Consider the following 16,614-nt stretch of genomic DNA (forward strand, 5'->3'; position numbering starts at 1 on the left):
GAAAAAATTCAGAACGTAGAGTTGGCCATATTGACAAAAATCCCAAACAGTCTTGCCAGTCAGATTTTCGTAGTACACTGAAATTGTGCTACATTCGAAGATGAACAATACGGAATTTGTATTTACTTCGTTGGATAATGTATGAAAATGCAGTGGTCGAAACTCGCAGCGGAGAAAAAAAGCTCGTCTTCAACTTTTTTTAATTTATTTACTGACGCAGAGGTTTTGGTGCCAGTATTTATCTTTGTGCCTACAAAGCATGCCTGCGTTGTGCTACATATATTCGAAGGCAGAAGTTAGTTGTGGCGGCATGTACCAACATTTTTCATAACTTCCGCTTGCTTTGCACTCGATTCTAAGCCGCAGGCGGTTTTTTGGATTACGAAAACCGGAAAAAAAGTGCGGCTTAGATTCGAGTAAATACGGTATATGCCAAGGAGTATGTACCTGTTGTGACTGGGGCACGGGGACTGAGCAGTGGATTACCGTCTAGGCAGCTGTTGCTGAGGCTGGGTGGTGCTCACGGGGAGAGCCCCCGTTCAGAGTGGGTGGCACCATGGTGGATGAGGCGCAAAAGAAGCAGATGAAATTATCTCCCACTAGTGACCATATGACACTAGCAGTCTCTATGAAAAGACAGTCCTTTTTTAATGCAGAGAGATAAGACCCTAAAAGATTCACTTCCCTGGCTATCCCGTGGGAGGAACGTAGGGCTAAGCGACAAGCAGTACCTGATTTTGCACAAGGACTGATGGTGATACTGTCTTGGCCACAAAGCTCTTATTCTTTGTGGAGAACTTAGAAGACAAGTTTGGGGAAGTGACAGCCATCTCAAAAATGAAAAGTGGGTCAGTTTTGATCAAAACAACATCCCCTGCCTAATCACAGGTGCTGCTAGCTTGTAACAAGCTGAGTGACATACCAGTGAATGTCCCTCCCCATAGTAGTCTAAATAATGTCCAGGGCATCATTTTCGACAGAGACCTGCCCTTACAATCTGACGATGAGCTACATGCCAACTTGGATCGACAAGGAGTACTCTTTGTCTATTGTGTATGTAGGGGGCCAGAGGACAATAGGGTCGCTACTGGTGCCTTCGTCTTGGTCCTTGAGGGCGATTCATTGCCTGAAAAGGTCAAGATGATGGTATACCATTGCCACCTCAAACCATATGTTCCCCTCCCTATACAGTGCTTCAAGGGTCTAAAATTCAGGCACATGTCTTCGTGTTGGAACACTAAGCCCATCTGTAGAGATTGTGGGCAGGTGCTACATTCCAATGCTCCTCATGCCTCCTCCCCCCCCCCCCCCCCCCCCCCCCTCCCCCATCTGTATCAGCTGTGGAAAGCACCATTCTCCCTGCTCACCAGATTGCACTGTTTTCCAGAAAGAGAAGAAAATATGAGATTACAAAACTCTGGATAAAATGACTTACCAAGAGACCAGGAAGTAGTACAAGTGGTTGCACCCAGAATGTAGAACAATGTCATATTCTACAGCTATGATGACATCATCTACTTTGGCAATTGTACTCCTACCTGTTACATCTCCGACAATGGGCCATCCTGGCCCCCTGATGGGTGGGGATCTCCCCTCTTGCTGCTTCCCTGCACCTACTTTGGGCTCGATGGCTTCACACTCACCAGGAAATTGGTCCCCAGCTCCCAACCAAAGACAAATCACTTTCCTACAGCTTCTCTCACCAGGAAGGGGTCCCTCAGGACACTTTCTTCCAAAGTTTCCACTGGACTACAACCAGACACTAGCCAGTGGTGAAGGAGCCACTGCCTGCTGGTCACAAGGCTTCACGATCATAATCTTCATGTGAAACTTATTCAGAGAAGCCCTTGAAATAATCAAAATTCTCTAAGGAGAGGAAAGAGAAAAAAAAGTCCTCCAAGGAGGAGGACGTTGCGATGCCGCCCCGCCCCCCTCCATCACCACCACCACCACCACCACCACCACCACCACTGACCCAGAAGCTGTCGCCAAACATTTTGCTCTGCATTATGCTAAAGCCTTAGCATATGACATTTATCAATGTGCCTTTTGTGTTCTAAAACAGTGGGCAGAGCGAAAGAAATTATCTTTTACTTTATGCAACCTGGGGCCATATAATGGTCCATTCAGTGTCCTAGCCCACTGCCCTGATATAGCCCCAGGACCAGACCCCATCCATAACCAAATGATTAAGCACCTGCTGGTGGATTATCAGCATCATATCCTTGCCATCTTTAATGGTATCTTGAGTGAGGTTGAGTTCCCATCACAATGGCAAGAAAGCATCATTGTCCCAGTACTGAAACCAGGTTAGCAACCTCTAGAGATGGACAGTTATCGCCCAATAATTCTAACCAGTGTTCTCTGTAAGTTGCTTGAACGCATGGTGAGAGGGCCGCTGTGTTGGCTCGTTGAGTCTTGGGGTCTTCTGGCTCCATCCCAGGGAGGTTTTCACGAAGGTCCTTTGACTACAGATAATCTGGTTTACCAGGAGTCTGCCATCCAAACGGCTTTTGCTTGACGTCAACATCTCATAGCCATCTTCTTTGAGCTGCAAAAGGTTTATGACACCACATGGTGATGCCACATCCTTGCTACGTTAAATGAGTGGGGTCTCTGTGGTCCGCTCCCAGTTATTAACCAGAACTTCCTGTCACAACATGCATTCTGGGTGCAAGTTGGTACTTCCCACAGTACCCCCAATATCCAAGAAAATGGGGCCCAGCAGGGCTCTGTACTGAGTGTCTCTGGTATAGCAGCACCTGTGGGGTCCTCAGTATTACCCCCCTTGTATGCTAAAGACTTTCACTTCTACTGTTGCACCTCTCGTGTGGGTGAAACTGAATGTCGACAACAAGATACCTTATAAAAGGCACAGGCATGAGTCCTCATCCATGGCTTTCAGTTTTCAGCTGCCAAAATTCACGTTGTGCACTTCTGTTGACATCGTATCATTCACCCACAACCGTAGCTGTATGTCGATGACCTGCTTTTCAGTATGATGGAGACTTATCACTTTTTAGGACTGGTCTTCGATTCTTGGTTGATGCGTTTTCTCCATCTTCACCAACTTAAGCGAAAATGCTGGCTGAAGCTTTACACACTTCACTACCTAAGTAACACCAGCTGGGGTGCAGATCGCACTACCCTTCTGCAACTTCACAAAGCCCTGATACAATCCCATCTTGATTATTGGAGTCTGTCATATGGTTCTGCATTGCCCTCAGCATTGTAGATACTGGATCCAATACACCACTGCAGGGTTCAGCTTGCAATGGGAGCCTTTTGAACTGGCACTATGAACAGTGGATCAGATGCCAACAACAGCTTGTTGATTATGCAACCCATGTTTGCAGTTTCCCGGAGCATCTGAACTACCATCTCCTCTTTCCAAACACAGAAATCCATCTCCCTCAATGGCAGCCCAGATCAGGGATTATGATTGCAATCCATGTCTGGTCCCTCCTCTCTGAACTCCAGTTGTTTTCCCTTCCACCTCTCCTCTGGGCCCACTCACAAAGACCTCTGTGATGCATCCCTTGGCCACAGCTTTGTCTTGACCTATCGCAAGGTCCAAAGACTCGATCCCTCCCGAGGCCCTTCGCCACAAATTTTCATCCATCCTTGGCACGTTCTGGGGCTCAGAGGTAGTCTATACTGACGGCTCGATGGTTGCTGGTCACGTTGGCTTCGTTTATCCTCATGTGGGACATACTGAACTGTGTTCCTTGCTGGATGGCTGTAGTATTTTCACTGCAGTGTTGGTAGCCCTCTCTCATGCTTTTGAGAATATCCGTTCCTGCACCAGTGATTCCTTTGTCATCTGCAGAGCAGTTTTCAAGCTCTCTACCACCCCCTGGGTGCTAATGACCATAGAAGTTTTGCGCCCTAAAACCACAAACCAAAAAAAAAAAAAAGCTCTCTACCAGTTTTTGGACTCGCATTGTGGAGGACGACGGTTCAAACCTGCATCCGGCCATCCTGATTTGGGTTTTCTGTGGTTTTCCTAAATTGATTAAGGCAAATGCCAGGATGGTTCTTTCGAAAGGGCACAGCCAGTTTCCTTCCCTATCCTTCCCCAATGTGAGTTTCTACTCCATCTCTAATGCCCACACTGTCAACAGGATGTTAAACAGTAATCTCCTCCTAATCTTTGACCAGTGTTATCCTCACCATCCTTTGACCATTGCTATCCAGGATTCCCTGTATGCCCTCAAACAATGTGACCTTCGTCTGGACCCCAGACCACTTTGGGATCCTGGGGAATGAACTTGCTGATAGCCTGGCCAAACTGGCTACCAGTTAACTGACTCTTGAGATCAGTGTTATGGAAACAGGCCTCCGATCATTATTATGCCATCAAGTTTTAAGAATCTGAAATACAGAATGGCTGACTTTTATGTCACCAAACAGACTATGGGTGATAAGGGAGACTACTATACTGTGGAGGTCCTCCATGCAGGCCTCTCGCAAGGAATCTACCACCCTTTGCCAGATCTGCATCAGCCATATCTGACTGGCTCATGGTCATCTCTTCAGTTGTGAGGGCCCACCCCACTGTCGTTGTGGTTCCCATTTGACAGTGGTTCACATGCCATCAGATGCATAACATTATCTTTTTATGAATGTCGGCAGGTCTTTAAATGGCGAGTTGCTGCTTTGTTTGGGGTCAACCACACCTTTGTTTTCATTGTGTTAGCATAAAGACACCATTTCTCATCACCAGTAACCATACAGGATAAGAATGGTTGGTGTTGTTCACAAGTCAATTAATAACGGACAAGCCGGCCACTCGCTGAGTTCTGTGATTTTGGCTTAGAGCATGCGGTACCCATAACCTGACTTTTTAACCTTCCCCATTGCATGCAAATGTCGCGTGATGGTAGAATGATCACATTTCATCACATTGCCAGTTCTCGAGTATGTTGATGTGGATCATCATGGTTTAATGTGTTTAAACGATCTTCATCAAACCCCGAAAGCTTTCCTATTGTGGAGAGTCACTAATGTCAAAACGATCCTCCTTAAAATGAGAAAACCATTTTCTTGCCATGCCCTGTCCATTGGCATTATCCCCACACATGGCACAAATGTTTCTGGTTGCCTCTGCCACTGCCACACCTCTCCTGAACTCAAACAGAAGAGTATGTCATAAATGTTCCAATTTCTCCAATTGGCACTCCATTTCCTAGCATCCACAGCTCCACTCCCTATCTCCAGATCCAGATGGCAATATGCAAACTCAAATAGCAGTGAACTAAAAGAGAGAGAGAGAGAGAGAGAGAGAGAGAGAGAGAGAATTGATACATAAACCCCAGAATACCAATATGTGAAACAGAAACACTACAAACTTATGCACCATTTAGCTTTAAAATCTTTCAAAAATCCTTAGTGTTTATGTCAGAAATACAAGCCTTCAAATTCTCACAGTGGTTTTAAGATTTCAATTACAAAAACATTGCTAAAATGAATTCATTCATCATCATCAAGAGAAGCACACCAGCACACAAGCAGACGTCATGTACAGTACAACGTAAATAGTTGCACTTGAAAATGGGAATAAATTCTTGAAATGTGTTGTTCTATGTGCGAAAAAATGTAATTGGTGCTGTGTTCTATTATTTAACCCTGCTCCTTTCCCATTGAAAGTTATTGAAAGGTACTATAATTTTAAATTTAGGTTCTGTTTTCTCGTCTGCAGTTACATTTGTGCCAGGATTATATAGATTCAAAAGTACACTGGTGTGCAAAATTTAAGGATGAAAGTAACTTTCACTAGTGTATCACTGCCAAGTAACATAGCTTGAAAAAACGTGGATCATTCACAGAAATAACTGACACAGTATAGAACGAAAGATAACTGAAAAAAAAAAAAAAAAAAAAAAAAAAACACGCAGTGAAATGGACAGAAATGACACTTTCATTCAGAGGTAACAATAACACTGAAGTGACCACAATTCATGATTTTTATAGAAAAAAAGCAGCCGATAGTCGTATGTTTTCAGAAGTTGTAAGTTTATTTTCATGACCAGTTTCAGCATCTCGATTAGTGCCATCTTCAAGCCCCTATGCCCTCTATGTATAGAGAATTAGATACATTGATGCATGCATAATCAGAGCCACCGGTACCTGGATTCCATCAATTTTTTTGTGGAGTGTGTACCTCGAATACTTGACTTGACTTGACTTGTCCAGTTTTCGAAGTACACAATCCACAAAAAATTCACAGAATCCAGGTATTGATGGCTCTTGTGCGTACATTGACATCTCCTATTCTCTATAAGGGAAGTGCATAGGGGCCTGAAGATGGCATTAATGAAGTGCCAAAACTGGTTGTGTAAATAAAATAACATCATCTGAAAATGTACAGCTGTTTGGTTATATTTCATTGTTAAATTTCTGACTAGCCGCTGTCCCATATCCGTGATCGATCAGCAGAGATGTAATCTGTGGTGGTCCCCAGGAAATGACAAAAGATGGGACATGGTTCTTAATAGGGTGTGTGATCACCACAGATGGCAGTGTATGCTATGCAATGTGCTCCCATGCTGGTCACAAGATTGGTAAGGAGGTCTTGTGGTTGGGTGTCCCTTTCCTCCACTAGCATGGATGACAACTGCTAGATGATTGTTGGTGCGTGTTAATATACTGCAGTACGTCTTCACAATGCACCCCACATTGGATTTAAGTTGAAGGAATGGACAGGCCAGTCCATATGCCAAATATATTGTTCTAAGAATGTCGTCACGTGCACTGTTCGATGCAGTCACACATTGTCTTCCATAAAAAGTCATGGCAGAATGCACCACTTAAGACACACACGAGGAAGGAGTACAGTCTCACAATAATGTTTAGCAGTGAGTGTACTGTGATCAAAGATTTGGAGATCATTACGTCCATGCAGCTTTATGCCTCCCCACACTATAACACGTAGACTGCCAAAACGGTACTGGTCAACAGTGATCGTGGGTGCATTACGTCTTCTCACCGACAGCCAGCATTGTCGAACATGATTGTTTTGGTGGTCCAGGTGTTATGGTGTGGGGAGGCATAATGTTGCACGGGCATATTGATCTCCAAATCTTTGAACACAGTACACTCAACAGTCAATGTTATTGTGACACTGTATCCTTCCCCATGTATGTCTTTTCAGGAGTGCATTTGGCACTGACTTCTTTTTATGGATGACAATTCGCAATTGCGTCAAGCTGCACAAGTGGGGAGGAGCTCTTGGAAATAGAGGGTATTTGGCGAATGACCTGGCCTGCCCTTTCCCAGACTCAAATCCCATTGAGCATATCTAGGATGTAATGGGGAGATGTGCTGCAAGAATGTAACGTGCACCAATGACCATCCAGCAGTTATCAACCATGCTGGTGGAGGAATGGGACACCCTACCACAAGAACTACTTACCAATGTTGTGGCCAGCACAGATGCATCTGGCAGAATATACGTTGCTGTCCATGGTGATTACATACCATACCCACTTTTTGTAACATGCAGGGTAACATTATACATCATGTTGACTTCAGTGTAGTTGTTGTCTTTGAATGGAAGTATCATTTCTGATGATCTTGTTGTGTGTTTCAGTTACTGCCTGTGTTATACTTTAGCAGTTCATTCTGTGTATGTTCCAACTTTCTTTGAGCTGTATTCCTTTAAGTTTTGTTCACCAGTGTATTTCTCCTATGGGTGCCAACTTATCACTTACTCTTTGTGCTCTTCGAGCAGGCTCGTCATCAGAGGGGAACCTGTTTCTGGATCTCATATACTCTTTGTTGCTTCACCATATGAATTATACACACCAGCCAGTAACACCAACTCATGTAGGCTTCAAGTGTTATTTGATGTAAATCTTTTCAGCTGTCACCATAAACATTTTGACCCTCTGTATTAGTCATTCTGACAACAATACTGTGAATACGATCATTCATAAGAGCTTGAAAAGAGGATTTTATAGCACTTTGAATATCTCGTACCATATTAGACAAGGAGTCAGGTTTATGTCACTTTCACTTGGTGCTCTTCTAGTTTGTGGAATAGGTTCTAAGGTCCACATGATATTTTCATCATTTGACTGAGCCACTTGCATGTTGCCATGTATCATTCTCCGAAGTGTCTTCTGACTCAGATGCAGGATGAATTCTGTCATTAATTGTGTGATTTTCATCTTCAGACATATTCTCCTCACAGTCAGATGCATTTACTAATACTTCCAACTGTTTCTCAGGGGAAAAAAATCATTTAATTGTGATAGCCACACAGAAATTACTATGTTTGATGCAGTTCAAGGTACATGAACTGAGTCTGCACAAACAGTTGGCGAAACATTACCGGTAGTGATAATGCTTTGATAATTTGAACATAATAAGCGACTTTCATTGTAGTGGACCTAAAGAAATTTCAACAATGAACAAGCAAAGACTTGTATTGTTATAAAACACCATTATGAATGTATCTCATGCACATAGGAATACTGATATTTGTACATGTTGAGATTTCTTTAAACGTGCAGATCATATACACTAAGTTGTAACAAATTATGCTATAACAAGGGGGAGAGCCTTAAGATATGTAGAATGTAAAGAAAAATGAAGTCATTGAGTTTAGAGTGTTAGTGCTTAAATACAAAAATGCAATGGAGGAAATATCTCCTTTGGGTCATATTAACTCAAAGAGAACAGAAGGGTTAAATCATTATTAAAACACATGATTTGCAGCTTTCAAAAAATAATGATGCACTATTGTGTGTTCAGATAGTTTTGAATACCTGCATGAAGTTTCTGTTCTAGTTTCATGTGGGTCTCATTTTGAAACGTTTTTCTGGGATTTACAACAAATAAGCAGTCAAACAATCCCTCTACCATGACATTTACACATAAAACGATCACGACCTCAATTCCTAAAACATATCATATTGTAACTTGCCAACTAAGGAATCTCACTGTTGTGTATGTTAGGTATGTTTCATGACATTTTTCCAATTCGTGAATCTACATTTAAATACACACCCTACAATGTATGATGCATAGCGGAGGGCACCCTGTGCCACTACTAGTCCTTTCCTTTCCTGTTCCACTTGCAAATAGAGCGAGGGAAAAATGACTGTCTGTATGTGTCCATATGAGCCCTTATCTCAATTATCATTATGTAAAATGTGTGTTGATGCCAGTAGAATCATTCTGCAGTCACCCTCAAATACCAGTTCTCTAAACTTTCTCAATAGTGCTCCTCAAAAAGAATGTTGCCTTTCCTCCAGTGATTCCCATTTGAGTTGCCGAAGCATCCACGTAATACTTGCATGTTGTTCTAACCTACTGTTAACAAATCTAACAGCTCGCCTCTGAATTGCTTTAATGTTTTCCTTCAATCTGACTTTGTGCAGGTCCCAAACTCTCAAACAGTACTCAACAATGGGTCATAGCAGTGTCCTATATGCAGTTTCCTTTAGAGATGAAACACACTTCTCTAAAATTCTCCCAATAAACTGAAGTCGAACATTCACCTTCCCTACTACAACCCTTCATATTGTTTTGCAACATTATGCCTAGATATTTAATCGGTGTGACTGTGTCTGGAAGCACATGACTAATGCTGTGCTCGAACATTATGGGATCGTTTTACCTACTCATCTGCGTTAACTTCTATTTTTCTACATTTAGAGGTAGCTGGCATTCATCACACCAACTAGAAATTTTGTATAAGTCATATTGTATCATCCTACACTCACTCATTGACAACCATACACCAGCAAACAGCTGCAGACAGCAGTTTACCCTTTCTACCAGATCATTTATGTATATAGAAAATAACAGCAGTCCTATCACCCTTCCCTGGGTGCACTTCTGATGATACCTTTGTCTCTGATGAACACTCGCCGTCTAAGACAACATTCTGGGTACTGTTATGTGAGAAGTCTTTGAACTACTCGTGTACCTGGGAACCTATTCTGTATGCTTGTACCTTTGTTAACAGTCGGCTGTGTGGCACCTTATCAAATGTGTCGTGGAAATCTACAAATATGGAATCTGTATGCTGCCCTTCCTGCAGACCATGGATTATTTCATGTGAGAAAACGACAAGCTGCATTTCACACAAATGGTGCTTTCAGAAACTGTTCTGATTTGTAGACAGAAGCTCTTCCCTCTCAAGGAAATTCATTATACTCAAACTGAGAGTATGTTCGAGGATACTGCAGCAGACTGATGTTAATGATGTTGGTCAGTAATTTTGCGGGTCTGTTCTTTTACCCTTCTTATTTATCGGAGTCCCCTGTGGCTCATTCCAGTCGCTTGGGACTGTGCACGGGGCAAGAGATTTATGATAAGTGCAAGCTAAGTAAGGGGCCAATACTGTAGAGTACTCTTTGTAAACCCTAACTGGGATTCCTCCGGATCTGACATATTACTTACTTTCATCTCGTTTAGTTGTTTATCTGTACCAGGGATGCTTATTATTGTGTCCTCCAAATTGGAGTCTGTGCAGTTGTCCGTTGAAAGATTGCTGAATTGCTAAAATTGATTTTCAGTCCTTGAAAGTCTCCAGAAGTCAAAATGCTGATCATCTTTATGTTGTAGATTTGTGGACATCAGTTATTTTTTGACATTATGTTGAATATTAAATTACACTTATGATCTGTATTGTGTAATAGACCATATTCTGTTTAGTAGAAATTACACATCACATTAATTTAGATGAAAACAAATGTTTATGGTAAATCTAGCTTCTTAAAGCAAAAATAACAGTGGAAGTAGGCAGCACTTTAAATGAACGGTGGTGACATTTTATCCACAACCTGACAGCATGGTCAATGTCACAGCACCAATTGAGGATTAATGACATTTCAAGGTTTCCTGAGGGCATGTTTAGTTGCTTTTTAACTAAATGCCCTGACTGCAACGTTCAACAAGAAAGAGTAGTACACATATCTCTTCTAGGTCAGTATCTGGATACTTTTGATTCAGTAATATTCTAGCCTCCTGCCCTGACTTTGCATGACATAGTGATGATAAATTACATACCTGAGCCTTCCTAATGAATCAGTATTTCTATTAATGAAAACAGGGTCAAATTCCTACAATAGTTCCAGTGGGTTAGCCTTCACGTACAGAAAGAAAAACTAGGCGGGAGAGTTTAATTTAATAATATGTATAGATATGTGATACTTGCTCCCATAACAGAGGATCAAGTCATTCTCTGTGTAGACAGTGTAAGAAAGTGATAATTTTAATGCTTTACCTAAAGCGATTCTGAAACAAACATAGAAGTGCTGCAAAGTGGGACTGAGTTGGAACAAACATACACAGTCCAGTCACATTAGGGTGACAACCTCCTATGTTCAACATCAACATGCAGCAACTACTTATGAACAGTAGGTGGCAGCACTAGCAGTGGAGTGTATATAAAGCATGTCGCATTCATTGTTGTAATGCATAAACAGAGTTATTTATCAGATGTCCAAAAGGTCACGGCCATTGATTTTCTGGCCAGGGGTGGAAGCATTTCCATAAAAACTTAGTCTGTAAACTGTTCACGTGTCACTGTGGTTAGAGTATGCCATGCACAGCAAAATGGTGCTATCCAAAACTGCTGATGAGACATCTGTGGTGCACCATAGGTCATAGATAACAGAGGCAAACAACAGATGCAGCGATGTATAATGGTGAATAGATGTGTAACTGTTGAGTGGCTTGTGGTGGTCACTGCACTCCCTTTGATTATTGGTAATATTACTAGTGATAACACAATCATTGGATTTTGTATGGCGCGATTGCACACGGGTGCGACAGATTGCACACAATGACCCGTGTCTTGGTGCCTGGAGTTTACAACCTTCACGCTATGTTTATATTAGTAAACTTTTAAGAGTGGGAAATAATCTGCAATACTTCACACAGTAAACTATAGGATTGACTCTATTTGAGGTACACTACTTCAATTAATCTTTCGTTAACCAGGGGTCTAGTTCACACACTCAAACTTTCTTCAGCAAGGACCCTAGCGACTCTTTTAATACATCACACGTCATATTGGTTACATTTCACATACACTGTTACAATAAATAGTACATGAAAATTTCACACACTAATTTACTTTTCACTAATTACTGACACGTCTACTATGCTGTGGTGACCTTTCTTTGTTTTAATCAAAGCAATTATCTTTAATACTAAATTTTTAAACATCTTAAGGTTTCTGGTCGTTACACTTCTCAATAGTTTCGCACCCACAGCGTAGTGTTCTGAAACTTGCAATTACAGTACCTTTTGTTGTCTTCTGCTCCAAACTGCTGATTGAATTCCACAGTTATAACTTGGTGTAAATATTTAAATAGAAATTTTCAGCCTCAGTAAGACTGACCATGCTTCCATTGTAATTTTGTTGAAACCATGACTCGTACAAAAGCCACTTATCATGTGGTAGAGGAATCAGGTTAACTATTGATAAAATTCACTGGTAATGCACTTTGATGTTAACACTGATTTAATATAAACTATTCATCGTAGCACAATATTATTACACTTGAAAATGATTACTTTTGTTGGTCTTTGTTATAAGGTGCGGATTCACACTTACGATCACAACACGTTGCTGGTAGCGTCTTATTTGAACGAACTTGGCCAAAATAGTGCACTTAATAAATTTCCTCTTAGTAGTTGTATTGACATACCAAAGCGAGGATTCCAATTACGTGGTCATGCGCAGTTAATATCATAACTTTTAGTGCACTTAGTAATAAGTCTTGGCCTGCTTGCGTGCGATACATCTGATGCCTTGCTACCTCATGACTCGACTGCTCATTTTCTTTCTTCCCACAGCCAGCTAGGCTGTTCCGTTTTGGTTACCTGGGTGAATCCCCACCTTGCTACTCTCGTAAAATTAACTCGTACTTCTACTTATACCCTATTTACTTTCATACATTCTTTTACCATCAGTACATATTAATTATCTTTTTTTATTCATTCAATTATTATCTATATTCCTTGAACACTTTTGAATATTTACTTGGGGGGGGGGGGGGGGGGTACTGGTCGTATAGTAAGGCTTGCAGTACTGTTCACCTTTTGGCCACTAGATGGCTCTCTTTGCCTGTCTCCAGTCACTCCTGCCATCTCGCACCATTCATTTACACTAATACTACTGCTCTCAGCGCTTGTAGCATGACAGCATGATCAATCAGATGAACCAAGCGGCCACCAATGTGTACCTCAATGACCTTTTAGCACATATTGCTCTATATGGGCCTCTGCAGCAGGTGTCTTGGTTCATGCACCCATGCTGACTGTTGTTCATCAGCGGTGCAGGCTGGAATTTGCTCACATCTGGATGTCCACTGGGTGACAACAGGTGACCTTTTCAGATGAATCATATTTTATGCTCCTTTGGGCAGATGACTGTTGACAAGTACTGTGTGAAATGTCGGAAAGCAAACAAGGAGGGACTGTTATAGTCTGGGGAATATTTTCCTGGCAGTCTTTGGGCGATCTCATCAGTCTGGAAGGCACAGTGAATCAACACAAGTATACATCTATCCTCAGGGACCAAGTCCACCTCTACATACAGTTATATCTAAAAAGAAAGATGATGAGACTTACCAAACAAAAGCGCTGGCAGGTCGATAGACACACAAACATACACACAAAATTCAAGCTTTCGCAACCAACGGTTGCCTCATCAGGAAAGAGGGAAGGAGAGGGAAAGACGAAAGGATTTGGGTTTTAAGGGAGAGGGTAAGGAGTCATTCCAATCCCGGCAGCGGAAAGACTTACCTTAGGGGGGAAAAAAGGACAGTTATATACTCGCGCGCGCACACTCACACATATCCATCCGCATATACACAGACACAAGCAGACATTTGTAAAGGCAAAGAGTTTGGGCCAAATGTCTGCTTGTATCTGTGTATATGCGGATGGATATGTGTGTGTGTGCGAGTGTATACCTGTCCTTTTTTCCCCCTAAGGTAAGTCTTTCCGCTCCCGGGATTGGAATGACTCCTTACCCTCTCCCTAAAACCCAAATCCTTTCGTCTTTCCCTCTCCTTCCCTCTTTCCTGATGAGGCAACCGTTGGTTGCGAAAGCTTGAATTTTGTGTGTATGTTTGTTTGTGTGTCTATCGACCTGCCAGCGCTTTTGTTTGGTAAGTCTCATCATCTTTCTTTTTAGATATATTTTTCCCACGTGGAATGTTTCCCTCTATTATATTCTACATACAGTTAGTTTTTCTTCAGCATGATAGCATCTACCATCAGGACAGTGCAGTGTGTCATACAGCTTGCAGTGTACGTGTATGGTTTGAAGAACACCAGGATGAGTTTACTGTATTCCCCTGTCCACCAAACACTTCAGATTTTAACCCAATCAAGAATATGTGGGACCACCTCATTCGGTCTGATCACAACCACGGATCCTCAACCAGAAAACCTAGTGCAGCTGGCCACAGCACTGGGGGCAGCATCACCCGACATCACTGTTATTACCTTTCAGAATGTCACTGACTCCCTTCCTGCATGTCTCGCAGCAATCCGCACTGCAAAACGTGGTTATTTAGGCTTTCAGCAGGTGGTCACATTAATGTGACTGGACAGCGTAGTATAGGTAAGAACCATCAATACATTCTTTTGCATATAAATAATGCTTAAGCCTTGTGCAGTACCACAATTCAGTATTAGTTCATCCTCAACATTACTTATGACAAGTACATTTTTCATTGCTGAAATAATAGAGATGTGATTGAAATTTATATGAGCCTTGTAGAGAAAATGCACAAAGGTGAAAATAGTTGTGGGATACCTCCTAATATTGTGTCGGACCTTCTTTTGCCCAGTGTAGTGTAGCAACTTGACATGACATGGGCTCAACAAGTCTTCAGAAATCTCTTACAGAAATACTGAACCTTGATGTCTCTATAGCCATCTGTAATTGCGCAAGTGTTGCCACTGCAGGATTTTGTGTACAAACTGACCTCTCAATTATGTACCATTAGTATTCAATGCGATTCATATCGGGCAGTCACAGTGGCCATATCATTCACCCGAATTGTCCAAAATGTTCTTTGAACCAAATGCGAACAATTGCTGCCTGGTGACATGGCACATTGTCGTCCATAAAAATTCCATCATTGTTTGGTAACACAAAATCACTGAGTGGCTGCAAATGGTCTCCAAGTAGCCTAACATAACCATTTCCAGTCAGTGATTCCTTAAGTTGGACAAAAGGACCCAGTCCATTTTGAGTAAATGCAGCCAATGTCATAATGGAGCCACAACTAGCTTGTACAGTGCCTTGTGGACACTCTTAGGTCCAGGGCTTCATGGGCTCTGTGCTACACTCAAACCCTACCATCAGCTCTTCTTACAAACTGAAATTGGGACTCATCTGACCAGGCCACAGTTTTACAGCTATCTAGGGTCCAAACGATATGGTCATAAGCCCAGGAGAGGTACTGCAAGTGACATGCTGTTAGCAAAGGCACTCGCATCGGTCATCTGCTGCCGTAGGCCATTAACACCATATCTTGCCACACTGTCATAACAATATGTTTGTCGTACCTCCCACATTAATTTCTGCAGTTATTTCATGCAGTGTTGCTTGTCTGTTAGCACTGAGAATTCTACACCAGCATCTCTGCTCTTGGTTGTTAAGTGAATGCCTTTGGCCACTGCGTTGTCCACGGTGAGAGGTAATGCCTTAAATATGGTATTCTTGGCACACTCTTGGTACTGTGGACGTCGATGTATTGAATTTCCCAACAATTTTTGAAATTGCATGTCCCATGCACCTACTTCCTATTACCTTTCCACATTCAAAGCCTGTTAATTCCTGTTGTGCAGCAATAATCACATCAGAAACTTGTTCACGTGAATCGCGTGATTACAAATGACAGCTCCACCAATGCCCTGCACTTTTATATCATGTGTAAGCAATACTACTGCGATCTGTGTATGTGCGTATTGCTATCCCAAGACTTTCACTACCTCAGTGTATGTCTATAACGTTTGAGCTGAAGGCCTAAAAAGTGAAGAGAATATGCTAAAGGATATAATCTCCCCCTCCATCCCTTTTCACCCCAGAGAGAGAGAGAGAGAGAGAGAGAGAGAGAGAGAGAGAGAGAGAGAGAGAGAGAGTGTTTTACACATGGTCCAGTTTATAGCTGCAGTGAGATTTCCACTGGTGTGCAACTTTTTTTCTCCTAGATGGAGAAATTGTTATTTCAAAAAGGAAAAACCTCTTTTGTTTGTTTCTCTCCATTCTCTGTGGTTTCCAAGTTGTTAATATTTCAGCTCAATTAGTGTTTTATTTATTTTTTGTATTAATAAATACCAGATTGTTTGTTATAATATAAATAAGATTTATATATGCCTCAGAGGTTTGTTTTATGTCTATTAAATATTTTGAATTTGTGGCAAATAAATAATAATAGTAATACCAAAGTTAATGTCATGGTTAAATAACATAAAAGTAAGGAACAATTTAGTTTACAAATGGGAGGAAACTACAGATTGTAATTGTATGTTGTCAACTGTGATATTATTATCCTAATATCAAACAAGTGAGCAATACGGCTTCTTTAGTGTACCCTATTAAATGTTTACATTTTTCTGCGACAATTAAAA

General features: G+C 41.7%; 1 protein-coding gene across 2 annotated transcripts in view; it reads left to right on the forward strand.

Annotated features, from left to right (window-relative positions):
• Positions 1–16,614, forward strand: part of LOC126183468 (dymeclin) — a 165,837-nt gene that overhangs the window by 85,135 nt on the left and 64,088 nt on the right. The window lies entirely within an intron of this gene.

The sequence above is a fragment of the Schistocerca cancellata genome, chromosome 4, assembly GCF_023864275.1.
Source record: "Schistocerca cancellata isolate TAMUIC-IGC-003103 chromosome 4, iqSchCanc2.1, whole genome shotgun sequence".
NCBI classification, from domain to species: domain Eukaryota; kingdom Metazoa; phylum Arthropoda; class Insecta; order Orthoptera; family Acrididae; genus Schistocerca; species Schistocerca cancellata.